The following is a 17042-nucleotide window of genomic DNA, read 5'->3' on the forward strand; positions in this document are numbered from 1 at the left end:
TTAAAGCTAAAGTTTACTGTAATTTCTGAAGGGAAAAGGAAAACCAGATGAAGAACACTTCAGAAAATAGAGAAAAAGGAGAGTGACGACTGACCAGAGAAAGTTTTCTGCTTGTGTTGTTGCTTGTTGTATTTTGTTCAACAGGAGCTCTGATTTTTATCAAGGAGAAGATCATCAACCGTTGTTTGTTGCGTGTGTTGAAAAGATTGAGTAAGATTTTGGTTAAATCTACTCTACTCTAATTTGTATTCCCCATAAATGATTAGATCTTGAAGGAGTTGAAGGATGGGTCTGATTGATGACAACTAAAATAGAAAAAGAGCCATTGAAGTACAGAGTGGTCGTTCACCGAGATGTCCAAAATGAAAATTTATTCTTAAGGGACGTCCACCTGAATATCCTCCCGGATGTTCGGTGGGGTCTCGGTCGTCAAGGATGACTTCCGTGGTTGCCGAGGATATTGCTAGTTTGACAGCCGGTGAGAAGCAGAACTGAACTGGAGCAAAGTTGGGCCAAGAACCGTTGGCCGGTTGTCCGACCAGATGTTCGGTCGGATGTCCACCCGAACGTCTGGCCCCTTTTTAGTTTGGGCAGGATTGCTTTAGCTGCTGCAGTGCTGGCCTGTTTAGGTGCTGTTTTGAGCTCTGTTGTGGGCTGAAAGTAACACCTGATTAAGCATATGTTTATACTACAAAAATATGATAGGAAGGAAAATATAATGGTATATAACGTAAGATTTCAATCTATTTTTCTCTTCCATATAAATCACAAACAGAATCAAATAAATCATCAAAATAAATAAGTCTAACAGTTACTCAAACCTATCATCAAATTTGAATTTGATGAAAGATGGTGCCTTTTTCTGCTCTAACGGTTTCATCAAATAGGTATCAAATCTAGAATTTCACTTTTCTTTCATTGAACTGAGGACCGACGTGTCTTTCATCAAATCTCTATTCATAGCCGTTTGATTTTCATCCCTGGATGTCCCTCGAATGTCCCCCAGATGACCACCTCAAGGCAAAAATTTATGAAAAATTTACACTGGCCGGTCGACCAAGCGGGTCCTCCCAGTCAATCGATGTTCTGATGAAGCTTCAAAAACCTCCGTTGGAGCACTTGATATTTTTACTCAAATTTAATGAAAATTTTGATGCATAGTTGGAGATGCTCTAACAAGCATTATTCATTACTATGCAACATGATATTGCTTGATCTTTTACTATGTCGATGCCATACTACACCATTCATAAACCTACATCATGATATATGACATAGGTATGCCAAAATCTTCAGCACACACCATAGGATTCTGGGGTATTGTGCCTCCATAGGGATAATTCCCTTTTGATTAGTCCTCTTGTGGGAGAGATCTTGTCACCAAAACCATGTATAAAACCTTAGTAATAGAGACAAAGCCAAACAAACATGACTTCTTAGGATTTTGGTTCTCACACTCCATTGCCTTTCTTTCTCTCAATTGGACTACTTTGTCTGTCTCTTTACTCATTCTCCGGTGCCTAATGTTTCACGTTTTTTCTCCATTTAATGAACCCCTGACATCTTGGTTGTAGTGTAAAGGAAGTCACACTTGGGCCCAGGTGTGAGTGGTGTGAGTACTTTAGATTCCTCATGGGGCAATGGTTTATACGTGTCACGTGTAAAATGGTATGCGCGGTTGTAAAGTAAAGATAAAAACAAACTGACTGATAAAAAGCAAAGGCGGAAAATGATTGTGTTTCTGAATTATTTTGAATGGGGAATCTTCACAGGGCAATTTTGTTATTTATTTGGTACCAGAAAACATTTGATGGTGTAGAGGAATATGCTTTTCCACTGGGATAGCTATTGTGGTGACTTTGTTTTTTGGTACCTTATTTCGTTCCTCATTTTTTGTCTTTCTTTGTTGTTGATTGTTTTGGTATACAATGTTGTACTCCTTAGAAGAGTATTCCGAGAATTACGGGCAATTCACTCAAATATGTGTAGATCATTTTTTGATGTGGCAAGTAAGACTTTGGGAAGAAAGGCGACTGTCAACTTTGGCAAAGTTTGCTTGTGGGTACGAGGAACAGAGTGCAAAAATATCAAAGCTAAGGTGCTTGAACATAAGGTTAACAGAGGTAACAGATCCTGTAGAAGTGTTAGGATAAAAGAGTTTGACTGTTTTTAAAAAAATAGAGGTCAAAAACACCGGCAGTCAGTAGATATAAGCGTAGTTACCGTGGTCGTGCACCTTTTAGGGTGGCGTATGTTCACAGACGGTATGTGCAGAATATTTTTGGATACATTAAAAAGAACAAGAGGGGAGTAAAGAAATTACAACTGTATGATGAACAATTAAGGGACGTTACATTTGACAATAGAGGTGTGGCAAGATTGCTGAATGGATTGAGTCGGGAAATAAAAGATGTGACCATCAATTGGACAAAATCATGGTTAAGGGTATAAAATTAATTGGGAATGTTTAATTGGGACAAGACGCAAAAGAGAAAGTTGTGGTACATCACGTTCTTTTTTTCATCATAAGTGATAATAGTTCGTCAGATTCTGTCATGACCCGAACCCGCCCCTATAGATTAGGGTCATAACCGGCAAGTAATCATGAGATTACCTATGGCCTCAGGCAGAAATCAAATCATGATTAAGAGTAGGGGCCAAAAGCGGAAGCAAAATGTAAATCATTGTCTAATAAGCGGTGCATATATACCAAAATAAAAACCTTTCACATATATATATATATATATATATTAACTCACACAACACATACATAAGCAAATTATACATGTCCAAGATCATTCAAAAACTGTCATATCATAAACCAAGGATCATTTACAGATATCGGTCCAAGGGACCAAGAGAGAAAACAAAAGTTCAAAAACAAAAGCTTCATACGCGAGGCAACCTTTCAAAATCTCGGTGCTCTTTCGCAATTTCACTAGGGCTGGGGTCGGACGTCCCGCTGCTCACCTACATATATATAGATAAAGAGTGAGCTAACACCCAGTGAATAATACCAGAGTAAAGAGGTTATATGAATGAGACTCTCAGATAGGTAAGTCATACCCCATGAGTAACACATATTGCTCATTATCAAAACAAAACGACCTCAAGTCCATTCCATATGCTCAAGGCATATCAGAAGGGCAAAATGACCTTAGGTCCAAACATTTTTCATAACTGATCATAACATATGTACTAAACGACCTCGGGTCCAACATTTCCATATTCTTGTTCATACGCATATTCAAATTCATGATCATGTTCACATTTAATGGATCCAAACACAAATGACCATCCAATCCTTCACATTACATGTACAAAACGACCCTAGGTCCATCATTTCCAAATTCATATTCATGCATGCGTTTCTAATAATGATCATGTTCACATTCATATTCATATTCAAACGACCATTAGTCCAATCAATTTCTTATTCAAAATGACCTTTGGTCCATTTAACAAACATACAAAATGACTTTTGGTCCAATTCATATATAAGATAACCTTATGTCTATCTTGTCAAACATTCTAAACGGCCTTAGGCCCATTTCGTGTCCTTGTCAAATATACCAAACGGCCTTGGGCCCATTTTGCGTTCGTACTTATCAATCACTTTGCAGATTCTTTTACAAATCAGACAGATAGAATACTCATTACTCACACATAGGTAGTATTCACAAGTCTAGAAAACTTACACGTAGGTAGTATTCAGATATTGATATACATGAAAATATCTTTACTAAGATATTACTCACAGTGTTCAATTGACTGATTCGTTCTCAGAGTTGACCCTACACAATTCGTAACACATACAGAAATTGGATCACAATACAATTCAATCTGTTCTCAAATTCGTTTATCTTTCTTAGGCTTCTTTCTAACTTTTTAGTTCATTTAGGATGCTCAATGTATGCCTAAGAATGCTCAGAAATGAAGAAGAACGGAAAATCAGATCATAAAACAACTTTTCAAAGTTTCCTAAAACATGGTACTTCGCTTGAGCGCACACTTGGTCGCTCGAGCAGTTCAACAATATGCAAAGGGTTCACTCGAGTGCACACTTGGTCGCTCGAGCCGTCTATAAAGACTGCAAAAGTACTAGATGCTCGATTTTCACGCTCGATAGTTGCTCGAGCCAAGTGTTAAACAAAAGTGGGTTCACTTAAGTGCACACTTGGTCGCTGGAGCCAGCGGCCAAATGTCTGAAAAAGTACTGGGATCTTGAAATGTGCTCTCAAGCTTCAATTCCATCGCTCGAGAAAACTACTCAAATTCTGGAATTTCCAGAATTATGTTTGAAGTTCAAACTTGCAATTCAAAGGCTCAAACCTTGCATGATTGGTATAAAATCGTGGGAAAACATTGTATAACATGAAAACATTTTCACTTTGAAACCAATTACTCAAAACTTCATGAATTTGACAAAATGAAACTCTCAACTTTCATGCATGTGTGAATCTAGCTTGAACTCTTGTTCTATCATCTTCAAAGCATGGAATTGAGTTTCATAACCTTATGATTCATGAATGCATGTGTCAAATAACTCCCAATTCAACATGATTGTCATGGTTTATGCTCAAATATGAGAAATCATAGCAAATTTATACATGCATGCACATTTTGATCACATTCTCAACATATTCAACTCAATTCTTGCATTTACCAACATACTCTTCTTGAATTTACAATTACTTGACTTAAACTCATGAATTAAGGATCAATCACTCACTTGGAGCCTTTAATTCTTCTAACTCTAGCAAGTTCTTAAGCCTAGCTTCATTATTCTTCAATCTCTTGAGCAAAATCTTCGAGTTCTACTCTTCTCTCCCTTGAATTCTCACCTCTCTCTCTATTTTGTATACAAACTCAGCAAGTTTGAAGGGAAGAGCTCAATTATATAAGCCTAAACACTAGTTAGTCATATATATAGTAGGTTATTAGCTTAGGTTAATTAAGTTTGGTTTAGGCTAATCAATTCTACTTAATTCTAATAAATTTAATCTAATTATTTAATATAATTATTTTGATCCGAATCAATTTTTAATTAAATTTCTCCGTAGGCTCTAAAAATTGTGCTAATCACAATGATACAGTCAATTTTGGTTTCTATTGTCTCTACGGCCCTCAATTTCAAATTATAACAGAATATATGACAGATATCTCTACAATGGACATATATGAATTCAAAAGTGCATATAATCACATGCTTAGCATCCAAAATCATATTAAACACATAATTACAAGTATAATTAAAAATTAGCGACATAACACAGAGTGGGGTTGTCGCAATCTTCCCCTCTTTAGGAAGTTTGGTCTCTCAAACTTATGTTATCATTCGTTAGAAACAAATGTGGGTAGCATTGTCGCATCTCATCTTCTTTGTCCCACGTGGCTTCCCTTCCATAATGCTCTTTCCATTCCACTTTCACCATTGGAATGGATTTGTTTCTCAATTGTTTCACTTGTCGGTCAATGATCTGTTCTGGCCATTCTTTGTACTCTACATTATCATCAAGAGCTATCTAGTGGTGGTCTATAACATGAAACGGATCCCGGAGATGGCCCCTCAACATTGACACGTGGAATACATTGTGCATTTGTTCCATTCTCGGCAGTAGAGTAACTCAATAAGCAACTGGATCACCAACCTCATATTCAAGAGGTCTTCTTCTAACATCCGCATAACTTTTTTGTCGGCTCTGTGCTGTCTCGAGTCTTTGCTGAATAACTTTAATATTTTCGGTGGTAGTTTGCACAATTTCAGGCCCAAGCAAAATTCTACACCCGACTTCTGTCCAACAGACTTGTGATCCACATTTTTTGCCACATAAGGCGTCATTTGGTGCCATGCCAATGCTGGAGTGAAAGCTGTTATTATATGCAAATTCTGCTAACGGTAAGTAATCTATCCAACTCTCCTGAAAATCTAAGGCACACATTCTGAGCATAACTTCTAAAGTCTGTATAGTTCGTTCCGATTGTCCATCAGTTTGCGGATGGAATGCAGTACTAAGTTTCAATTATGTTCCCATTGCTCTCTGTAGGCTTCTCCAAAATCTAAACACACATTTCGGATCTCTATCCCTCACAATAGACAATGGTACTCCATGTAAACGGACAGTTTCATTAACATATATAGTGGCAAGTCTATAAGCATCATACGTAGTTCTTACATGAAGAAAATGTATAGATTTAGTCAATCTATCAACTATAACCCAGATAAAATTCATACCTCTTGGAGTTCGAGACAGACCAACAATAAAGTCCATTGTAATATGCTCTCATATCCATTCTGGAATAGGGAGAGGTTGAAGTAGACCTTCCGGTTTCTAGTGTTCAGCTTTAACTTGCTGACATTGAAGACATTTAGATCCATATTCTACAATTTTCCGTTTCATATTAGGCCACCAATAGCTTCGTTTTAATTCCCGATACATCTTGTTGTTGTCTGGGTGCATCGCAAACATTGACTTGTGGGCTTCATCTAGAATTCTCTTCTTTAAATCAAAGATGTTTGGAACACACAATCTTTTTTGAAATTTCAACACCTTGTTCTTCACACTAAACCCCGGTCTCGAATTCATTTCAAACTCATCAATTATCTTCTTGAGGGGCTCATCATCCCTTTGTCATCTCTATGGCCCTCAATTTCAAATTATAACAGAATATATGACAGATATCTCTACAATGGACAGATATGAATTCAAAAGTGCATATAATCACATGCTTTGCATCCAAAATCATATTAAGCACATAATCACAAGTATAATAAAAAATTAGCAAGATAACATAGACGGGGTTGTCACAAATTCGGTCCCCACACCAGAAAAGATATTTATTGGTGTTGGTGAGGGTAATCCTAAGACCTAAATTATTGATCTTGATCAGTCTGATAGGTTTCGTATGCTAAAGAAAATGAGATTCAAGCTTGTCGGTGGCAAGGACAAAGAGTATGTTCGACACAACATAGATGTTGTGGATCAGTTCTGGCTAGTGGATGTTTGGATAGACTACAAAGATACGTTGTTGGGAAATGTATGGAGTATTCAAAAGGGTGCGATACATTTAGTGGCTGCTACTGTTAGCGAAAAAGAATGTTAAGGAGTCAAATATATTTTTAAACTATTTAAAATTATTTTTTATAAGAAATTTTATCTGTAATGTTCAGGCAGATGGAGGTTGAGAAGTTATACCTTTGAAGAGAAGACACTATTTTCTTCACAAACCACAAAATGTTCACTCTCAAGGGTTGAAATTTTGGCTCAAGAACCTCAGCAATGAGCCTCAAATTTTTGGTTTGGAAAGTGTATGTATAGTGTATGTATGTTGCAAGATAGAGAGGGAGAGTGTTTGGCAAGTTTTTGAGCTTTGACAAAAAAATTTAACCTAAATCAAGAAGGGTGAGCTTGTATTTATAGAAAAATAGCTTCTCCTGTCGAAAATATCTATGTAGACATAGCTGGTGGCATGCTCATAGGGGGGATACTAGGCTATAAATATCTGTCTGTCGGGACATCTGGCCGGCCGGCCAATGACTTGTACAGCCGGCCACAAAAAGTGGCCTGCCCGTGCAAAAAAATTGCTTTCAAGCCTAACTTCAAATAGACATATCTCCCTCATTCGTCCTCGGTTTTAGGTGATTCTTGAGTCTAATTAAAGCCCCAGAAGTCTAATTTTCAATGGTGGTAATATCACATCTAAATTCTAAGTATACAAAGAGATATGCCTAATTTAATGAAGGATGTTCATTTCTTTCTTAACAGTTTGATGCTTAACCTTTTCCTAAACTAGTTTTTTTCCATCCCCTTCTATTTCCTTCAAATCTAAACCTATAAATAAGATGTTTTTAAATATTTTTCAAAGAGTTTTCCTCCCTTCCATTTATTTCCACTTTATCTTTACTTGGTTTATCGAAAAGTGCAATATTTTAATCGAAATGCTAGTCTCGGAGCATCATAGAAACATTTGAACAAAATATTTTGAAAAGAGGGTTTTAAGGTCTAAAATAGTTTTTGTCAAAATGGGGTGTAAGGTTGGGATTAGAAGCTCAAAAACTGAAGCCTTTTGCTGAAGAATTTGAACAGTTTGTACAGCGTACTAATTTATCATTGAATGTTCACCATGAGCCGCCCAAGTGTTACGGGTGGTCAAAAATGGGGTGTCTATAGTGACCAACAAAAAGGAAACGAAAAGTCAAAAGAAACAAAAGCCTCACTTGTGAGGCGCTTATGACAAACTTCAAAAAAATCGGTATTCTTCACATGTTCATTAAGGCTGGACATCCCGCTGCTCACTTACATACATATAAATACGGAGTAAGCAGAAGCCCAGTGAATAATATCAGAGTAAAGAGGTTATATGAATGAGTTCTAGTTCTTGAATAAAGACGTTCTCATAATAATATCATATCACAGCAGAACAACCTTTTGTCCAATACATGACAGAATGACCTTGGGTCCAATACATGATAGGATGACCTCGGGTCCAACATATACAAAGATACAGAGCAGAACAGAGCATACTTTTTGGAAGATCCTCGGGAATTACGACCTCGGGTCTATTAAATTACAGCTGTATTATGACCATTGGGTCAATACATAACAATTATTCAGACTTATTAGATGTGCAGAGGATCAGATAGGCAGAACGACCTTGTGTTGATCTTATCAGATACACAGAATGACTTTGGGTCCATTTCAGATATACAAAACGATCTTAAGTCCATTTCAGATATACAAAATGGCTTTAGGTCCATCATTTGCTTCCATGCTTGTCAATCACATTTACAGATCTTTTACGAATCAAACAGATAGAAGGCTCATTCATAATGTAGAATCACAAGTTTAGAAAACTTACCACATTAATATCATTTACAAAATAAGATACATAAAATATCTTTACCAAGATATTACTCACAATGATTCAGTTGATGATACGTCCTCCTGGATGGTCCTACACAATTCATAAACACATACACAAATTGGATCACAATGCTTATTCAATTCGTTCATTAACTTGTTCAATTCTCTTAGGCTTCTCTCTAACTCTTTAATTCATTTAGAATGCTCAATTCATGCCTAAGAATGTTCAAAAAGGAATAAGAACGGATTATGAATAGAACATGACTTTTTGAAATATGCTAACACAAGGCACTTCGCTCGAGCGCAACATTGGTCGCTCGAGTGGACCACTTGGTCTGCAAAAGTGTTAGATGGTCCAAATCTATGCTCAATGGTCACCCGAGCCAAGGTGCGAAATACAAGGTGGTCGCTCCAGCGGTTACTTGGTCACTCAAGCCAACTATAATGCTTTGCAAAAATACTAGATGCATGATATGTGTGCTCGAGCGACAACTTGTTCGCTCAAGCGATGAGGTCGAATTTTGGGTTTTCCAAAACTGGATTGAACTTCAAAATATTTGGTTTCAAATCAAAATCTTGCATGGCTTGTACACAACCTCACAAACACTTAAAAAACTCTTTCAAAGACATAAACATACACTCAATTGAGATCAACAACTCAAAACTCCATGAATTCTTCAACATTGAAATTCAAATCTTTATGCATGTATGATTAAACTTCATATTCTTTTCCAAAGCTTCAAAAACATGAAATTGAGTTCCAAACAACATAATTTATGGTTGCATGCATGATATGATCCTTCATTCAAACATAGACAACATGAACCATGCTAAAAAAAGGATGAGATACTTCAAAATCATGCTTGTATGTGTGAATTAGTTCTAATTTCTTCATTCTAAGCTCATTCCTTGTATCTAAACTCATTATCTCCTTAAATTCATACATTTGATGACTAATTCATAAATTGTGAGCTAACCACTTACCTAAGGTCTTGAATCAAGCTTTCTCTAGTCAATTCTTGAGATCTTCCTCACAATTCCACAATGTCCAAGCCAAATCTTCAAGAGTCAAGCCTTTTTCTCTCCAAACTTGAGCTCCCTCTCTCTCTAAAACTTACAATCTCAGCCTAATATGATTTTATGAGCTCAACTCTTAATTACAACATATATATATATATAGGCTAGATTAGCCTAATTCACTAATCAAGGATTAAGCTGATTAATTAGAGCTTCAGGCTAATCAAACAAACTTAATTAAATTGATTTAATCTAATTAATTTTAAATTGAATTAAATTTTAATCAAACTTCTCATTAGGCTCTAAAAATTATGTCATTCACAATAAACTAACCAATTTCGGTTTCTAATGCCATTAAGGCCTTCAATTTCAGATTATAGCATAAATCACAACAGATATTTCTACAACTAATAGATATGAATCTAAAAATCATATGGACATATTAAGGAGACCAGGATATTAGGATGTAGACCAGTGGACACTACTTCTATTGAACAAAATCGCAGACTAGGAAATAGTGACAATGATACTCCTGTTGATGGCGGTCATTATTAGAGATTTGTTGATAGACTTATTTACCTCTCCCTCACTCGTCCAAACCTAGCGTATGCAGTTAGTATGGTTAGTCAACTTATGCATTCTCCTTGCGATATTTAAAGTTCGTACCTAATAGGGGTATATTGTTTTAAAAACATGATAATTTGTACATAGAAGTCTATACTGATGCCGATTGGGCAGGATCTATCACTGACAGGAGATCCACTTCGAGATACTGCACTTTTGTAGGTGGTAATCTTATGACGTAGCGTAGCAAGAAGCAATTTGTTGCTGCCAGGTCAAGTGCGAAGCATAATTTAGATTGATGGCTCATGGAATTTGTGAATTGTTGTAGTTAAAGTCACTTTTGAAAGAGTTGGTTTTGATCAAAAAAAGTTCTATGAAATTGTACTATGACAATAAAGATACAGTTATCATTGCACACAATCCAATTCAACAACAAAGCATGTGGAGGTTGATAGACATTTCATCCAAGAGAAGTTGAATAAGGATGTGATTTGTACCGTGTTTGTCAAGACAAGGGATCAAATTGCAAATATTTTGGCTAAAGGAGTGTCTAGTACGCTGTTTTACACTGCCCTGGACAAATTGGGCCTTCACAATATTTTTGCCTCAACTTGAGGGGAAGTGTTGGTTATGTGTAAGTAAGAAGGGCAGTATTGTAATCTTATCTATGGGTATAAATATTAGAGAATAGGGATTAGAACCCTAGTGCTCTCATTCTCTATTTTCCTAACAACGTGGTTTCTCTTCTCTTCTCTCCTCTTCTCTCTCTCTTTTCCTTCTTTTATGCTTTTCATTTAATTCTTCATGATCTAACATCTGTAAATGATCAATTACCTTCTATAAAAGCTAGTGCACAGTTGTTGACTTGTTTTTTCTATGTGATTTCATGTTTTGAAGTTATTTTGAGGATGAAGCGAACTTGGAAATTATTTCAATTGATTCTAGTTGGCAATATGTCTAACAAGATTTTGTTGCCTTTACTTAGAAATGTAGAGTGAGATCCCTAAATCTAACATAAATTTAAGTAGAGTGAAAACCCAACCTTTTAATTAATTTGTATATTGCGAACATGATCCTCTTTTCAAAGCAAAATTGCTTTGGGAATTAGCACTAAGGAAGTTCTAAGGAGTCCAGCAAGTTGGAAATATAATCTATCAAAGGCCAAGAGGTTGACAATGTTCTTCATGCCCCTTTTTCACTAAGATCATTTTGTATTTGAGAAAAATTCAAATACCATTTAGTGGTTTGGAATATAGGGGAATTTAATAGATAACAAAGATTGGAAGATTGAAATCTACAATAAAGTTGTTCTACTTGAGATACCAAGATAAGAAACTAAACGACGATCGAAAAGGTGGGGAAAGAAAACTTATGATAAGGACTCCAATGGCTATCAACTCTATGTTTAAGATCTTGTAACAAATCAAGAACAAACCCTATTATCCAGATCCTTCCCAAGTTCAAAGAGAGTTCATGTGAAGAATCAAACATATGAAGTGTGCTTACCATCAAGCAAGTGGACATATGAGAGGAGGATGTCAATCTTTGAAATAATTTCTTGAAGACAAAGTATAAGAGGGACATCTAAAAGACATAAGTGACGAGGAAAACACAAAAATGGAATAAGACAAAATAGCAAAAACCAATGACCACCGATGACGCATAGGAAGAACCTTAGGTAATCCATGTGATACATGCCCAAGTGAATCAAAACAAGTTTAGAGGCTAAGTCTAAAAAACCAAGCTCTTATAGTATGTATATTAGGTACAAAATAAGCATCCGAAAACTAAGAAACTAACCTACCCTCTAATATTGTTCTTGGACGCTGACTTGGAAGGGATGCAGCATCTACACAATGATGTGTTGGCAATCACTCTAGGGGTTGATTGCTACTAAGTTATAAGAGTCCTAGATGACCAAGGCAACGCAAGCGACATTCTACACATCGGATTGTTGAAGGAATTCAATTTAAATTAGAAGACTTCAAGCCATCTAACAGCCTAAGATTGGCTTCAATGGACTACCAACTTGGTCTTAAGGGATGGTTACAACGATGGCACAAGCAAGGACAAAGAAATAACAAACTGAGTTCCTAATGATAGATGCACCATTGCCTTATAAAACACTCTTCGACCTACCCCAAGTTATCGAGGAAATCCGAGGTGATCAAATCTTGACTTCCAGAACTTAGATGAGGCTTTGTACAACAAAGAACGTTAAGCCATATGTGATTGAATACCTTTGAGTTAATGATCATAAAAAGGTTTAGTACATCTTAATGAGAAAAAATCTACGAGAAAAAAAAAGTTTGTTTGCGCCTTCTATGGCTAAAGCTGTCTCCGAAAGCATGGTATGAGCGGTTTCAATTTGTTGTTCTCCAAATTAGTTTATGTCCTGGCTTACATGATTATTCTCTTTTTGTTCTTCGTACTTCTGTTGGTCTTGTTCTTCTTCTCCTTTATGAGGATGATATGATCATCACTGAGTTCTTGTAGTCGATCCCATTCGATGGGACTTAAGGCTTGGTTGGGTTTGGTTTGGTTTGGGTTTTTTGCTCCTTTAGTGAAAATGATATAATATAACTTCTAATAGTGTTTAGTACCAAAATAACCAATATATATACATGATTTGTTGTTATTTTAGTGATCATGGAATTTGTAATAAGATTCAATTAGATTCATTCAATCAGATTCAATCGGACCTAACATGTTTTTAACTTTTTTTCTCATATTTTTCTCTAATCTTTTAAAGATATTTATATTTAAGATTAAATTAACTTATACAATGAATTATTTATTGTTATTTTGTTAAATTAAATATAGTCAAATATTACATAGATAAGGTCAGTTATACATTTTAAAATGTTTTAGGCTTTAAGATAAAAGATCCTAAATAATTTTTTCTTATTATTTGGTCATTGATACTTGAAAAAATTTGAATGCTTATTGTCCAAATATCAATATTGTTGTCAAATACTTGTTACTTTAGAAATTGGGAATTTGTCTTTGTTTACTATTTTTATTAAGAATAGTTGATAAGAAATATCTAACAAAAGAGAAAAGGTAAGATGGTGATCTTATATCAAAACCTTTGTTAATTTCTTACCTATTAAACTACGGGATGGTGATCTTATATAAAAACCTTTGTTAATTTCTTACCTATTAAACTACGGGATCATTTAAAATAATATTTTCATTGATTTAAGTCTTCTTTCATATTCATAAAATATATTTATATTTAACATCCAAGTGTAGATATATTTTTCTAAGTAATTTTAGAAAAGTGATCAAATCTTTATGATTCACGATGTGATTTGATTCACGATTCGGTACGAAACCATTTCGATTCACGATTAGAATCCCGATTTGACAACTATGTTCAGGAGATCAAACAACCTTTATAAGAATTTGAGATGAAGGATTTGAGTTTTTTTTTTTTTAGTATTGAGATTGCCTTTTTTCCTCCGGAGTATCTTCTGTCTTAGACCAAATATGCTGGTGATATCCTTTCACATGCCAATTTCACTGATGCCAAGACTGTAGATACTCACTATTGAATTGAATGCTAAGTTTTCAATCTCTGTTGGGGTTCTTAAGAAACCTATTTCATATCATGAGTGAGTTGGTTGTTTAGTGTTTCTTCTGTAATTAGGCTTTTAGGATTTCATCAAGGGTAGTTTAGTCTTTCTCTTGTAATTAGGCTTTTAGGATTTTGTCTTTGACCTATTTATATTGTACTGCTGCAGCTTTTGCATTTTATCATTTTCAGTACATTCGAATATTTTCCTTTCAACTTTGTATCATTAGGCTCCTACCCCACTCTTTATACTATCCGTTTCCTACAAATTAGATGATATACTGCAGCACATCTAGAAAGGCCTACCTTCTTGAATCCTTCCCTAGCAAAGACTGACACCTTCAATCTGCAATTAGTCAAGATGGACAGAAAGGCCTACCTTCTTGAATCCTTCCCTAGCAAAGACTGACACCTTCAATCTGCAATTGGTCAAAATGGCTTGTGTCCAGTCAAACCAATCAGCAATTTGATGAGTCAATGACTTAGGTTATCAATGCTGAACTAGTGATATGTTTACACTACACCTTGTTAAGCTGCTCTTTCTGATTACACATCAAAATATTACTATACACTTTTCTTTACTTTTTGGTTGTCTAAAAGTCGTCTTATCATTTAATCCATGACATAAACTAAACAAGAAAGCATTTTCGCAATGAAACTTTATCTGTCACGACTCCATTCCACCCGTAGTAGAATGATGCCGTGATGGCCAGTAATCCGAGATTACCACGGGCCAACTTACAAAGATTCACACAAACGTAGTATACATATGGGGCTTACATGTGCGGAAGCAATAATTTCAAATCTAATTAATCCATAAGAGCTGTGCATAGATTAAATGAAATGACATACATATAAACATAGTCTTACAACTTGAATACAAATGAAGTAAAGTTCATATTACATCTTGATCAAAAGGCTTCTCAAGCCGAAAGATATGAAGGAAATGAATTACAAACTAAGAAGCATAATCTTCAAGATGCTAGCAAAACATGAATCCAAAACAACTTGCAAATAACAACCTAGGCGTCACTGCCTTCTTGCTCGTCGCCTACATATATATAAGGAAGAGGGTGAGCTTGGAGACTCAGTGAATGATATAAGTAATAAAGGTTTGAATGAATGATATCCGAGATCTTTATCAAAACAATATATATCATAGCTTATAACAAAACATGGGATGAACCAAGTCCATCAATCAAAGTCTTTCAAAGCTTCTTGGGATGTTTACTAACATCTACATAATACAAAGGATGACATTCCTAACAAAACAAAGGAATAACTGATCCGAAATCAAAAGCGCACCCGTTCATGACCATTGGTGGCTGACCCGGAATCGATTAGACAAACCCACCAGTACAAGACCGTCGGTGGCAAAAGAGGCAAACCCACCTGTCCATGACCATGTCAAAGGAGATATCTCAAACATGGGTGCTACATGTATTAATGTCCCCTAGCACGACAGGACCTTCCAAGAATGTCATTAAAACAAAGATAATACTTGATACAAAAGCTAATGGATAATCATTTATATTTGATCAAATACTTTTCAAAACAAAACAAAGCAAAGCAAAACTTTTATGAAAAACATTATAACATAGCTTTATTAAAAATACCATTCACAATAGCTTTTCGGACGTGGGGATTAAAGTAAGGATCCAAGGCCTACAAATACATAATAAATCCCATTGAATGCACTTCAAGAAGACAAGAAGAAATGCTCAAAGATGGTTATGCAATGCACTCTGAAAACAAACTTTACATGAGTGAAAAAGATCCCGGCATTTCTTTCCGAAACCAAGTCAAGACAAAGCAAACCATGTGCTGGGAGTTAAATGGGAAAAACATGTTGGGTACAAACCAGGTCTTGGAATGGATGCATAGAGATGATCTAGGCAAAATGACCTAGCTGGGTGAACTCAGGAGGTCTTGGCCGAGGTCCCACACCTCTTGGCCGAGGTGTGGTCTCCTAGGCCTAGGTGTACGGCTGCATGTCGAGATGTTACAAGGTGCCGGCAACGGTGTACCATGATCAGCTTAGGTGTGTAGTGCTCGGCCTAGGTATGCATGCAAGATAAACTAAGGTGTAAGTGATCATGCAAGGTAGGCCAAGGTGAGATACGATGCTTGGCCTAGGTGTGAGGTCTAGGCAAGAGTGGGTCTCCGTGACCACACTTAGGGAAATGAAGTTTGAAAATCTGGGTTTCCCCTTAAAGAACATGAATGCCAAAAATCATAACTTCTTATCCGAAATTTGAGATTTCATGAGATGAGTTCAAAAACATAGACTTGGGTACCCATATGTGGAGATTTCGTGAAAACAAACACAAAAGTATGGAACTTGATACAAACTTTCGGATCAAAACATGGTTTTTTTTCAAGAACATAGGAACATCACTTTCTCTTTCTAAAATCAAACTTTAAATCAATGCATAGCTCATGAATCATGCTGGATCATGCAATGTGATCAGATTAACATAGAGAACAACAAGAGTAGATCAAGAATCTAACCTCAAAACGCAAATCCAACTGTTCAAACTCTAAGGATCAAGCTTGGAAATCTAGTTCTCACTCTAAGAACTACTTCTTCTTCCTAGAGCTTCTCTCTCTACAAGGCAAAGATATGGCAAAATGATATGGGTTCCTCACTGCTAGCTAGCTTAAACCACTGCTGGGACACGTGGCATCATCTGATTAGCTCTCCTAAAAAAGGTGCCAGAATGAAAAGACAAGAGTATGACAAAGTGTGTATAACAAGTAAGATGGCATGGGCATTCTGACAAGGTAATGATCCCGGATCAAACATAGGCTTCGGGCAAGTAAGGTTTCTCTGATCTCAGCTAGGAAGGATAACATTTGACCTAGGTGTGCCACACCTTGGCCTAGATGTGCCACACCTCGGCCTAGATGTGCCATACCTCGGCCTAGGTTGTACCTGTACCGGAACAAGATTGCTAGGTGTTGGCTAAGGTGCACAACAAGGCTGCAAGGTTCAAGGATCAAAGATCTCGAATGACTAG

At 36.2% G+C, this 17042-nt stretch overlaps 1 protein-coding gene across 1 annotated transcript in view; it reads left to right on the forward strand.

Moving 5' to 3' along the window:
* Positions 1 to 17042, forward strand: part of LOC114317037 (MADS-box protein FLOWERING LOCUS C) — a 78286-nt gene that overhangs the window by 37356 nt on the left and 23888 nt on the right. The gene's annotated exons all lie outside the window — the stretch shown is intronic.

Source organism: Camellia sinensis, chromosome 10 (genome assembly GCF_055761805.1).
Source record: "Camellia sinensis isolate YWXY chromosome 10, ASM5576180v1, whole genome shotgun sequence".
Lineage (NCBI taxonomy): Eukaryota > Viridiplantae > Streptophyta > Magnoliopsida > Ericales > Theaceae > Camellia > Camellia sinensis.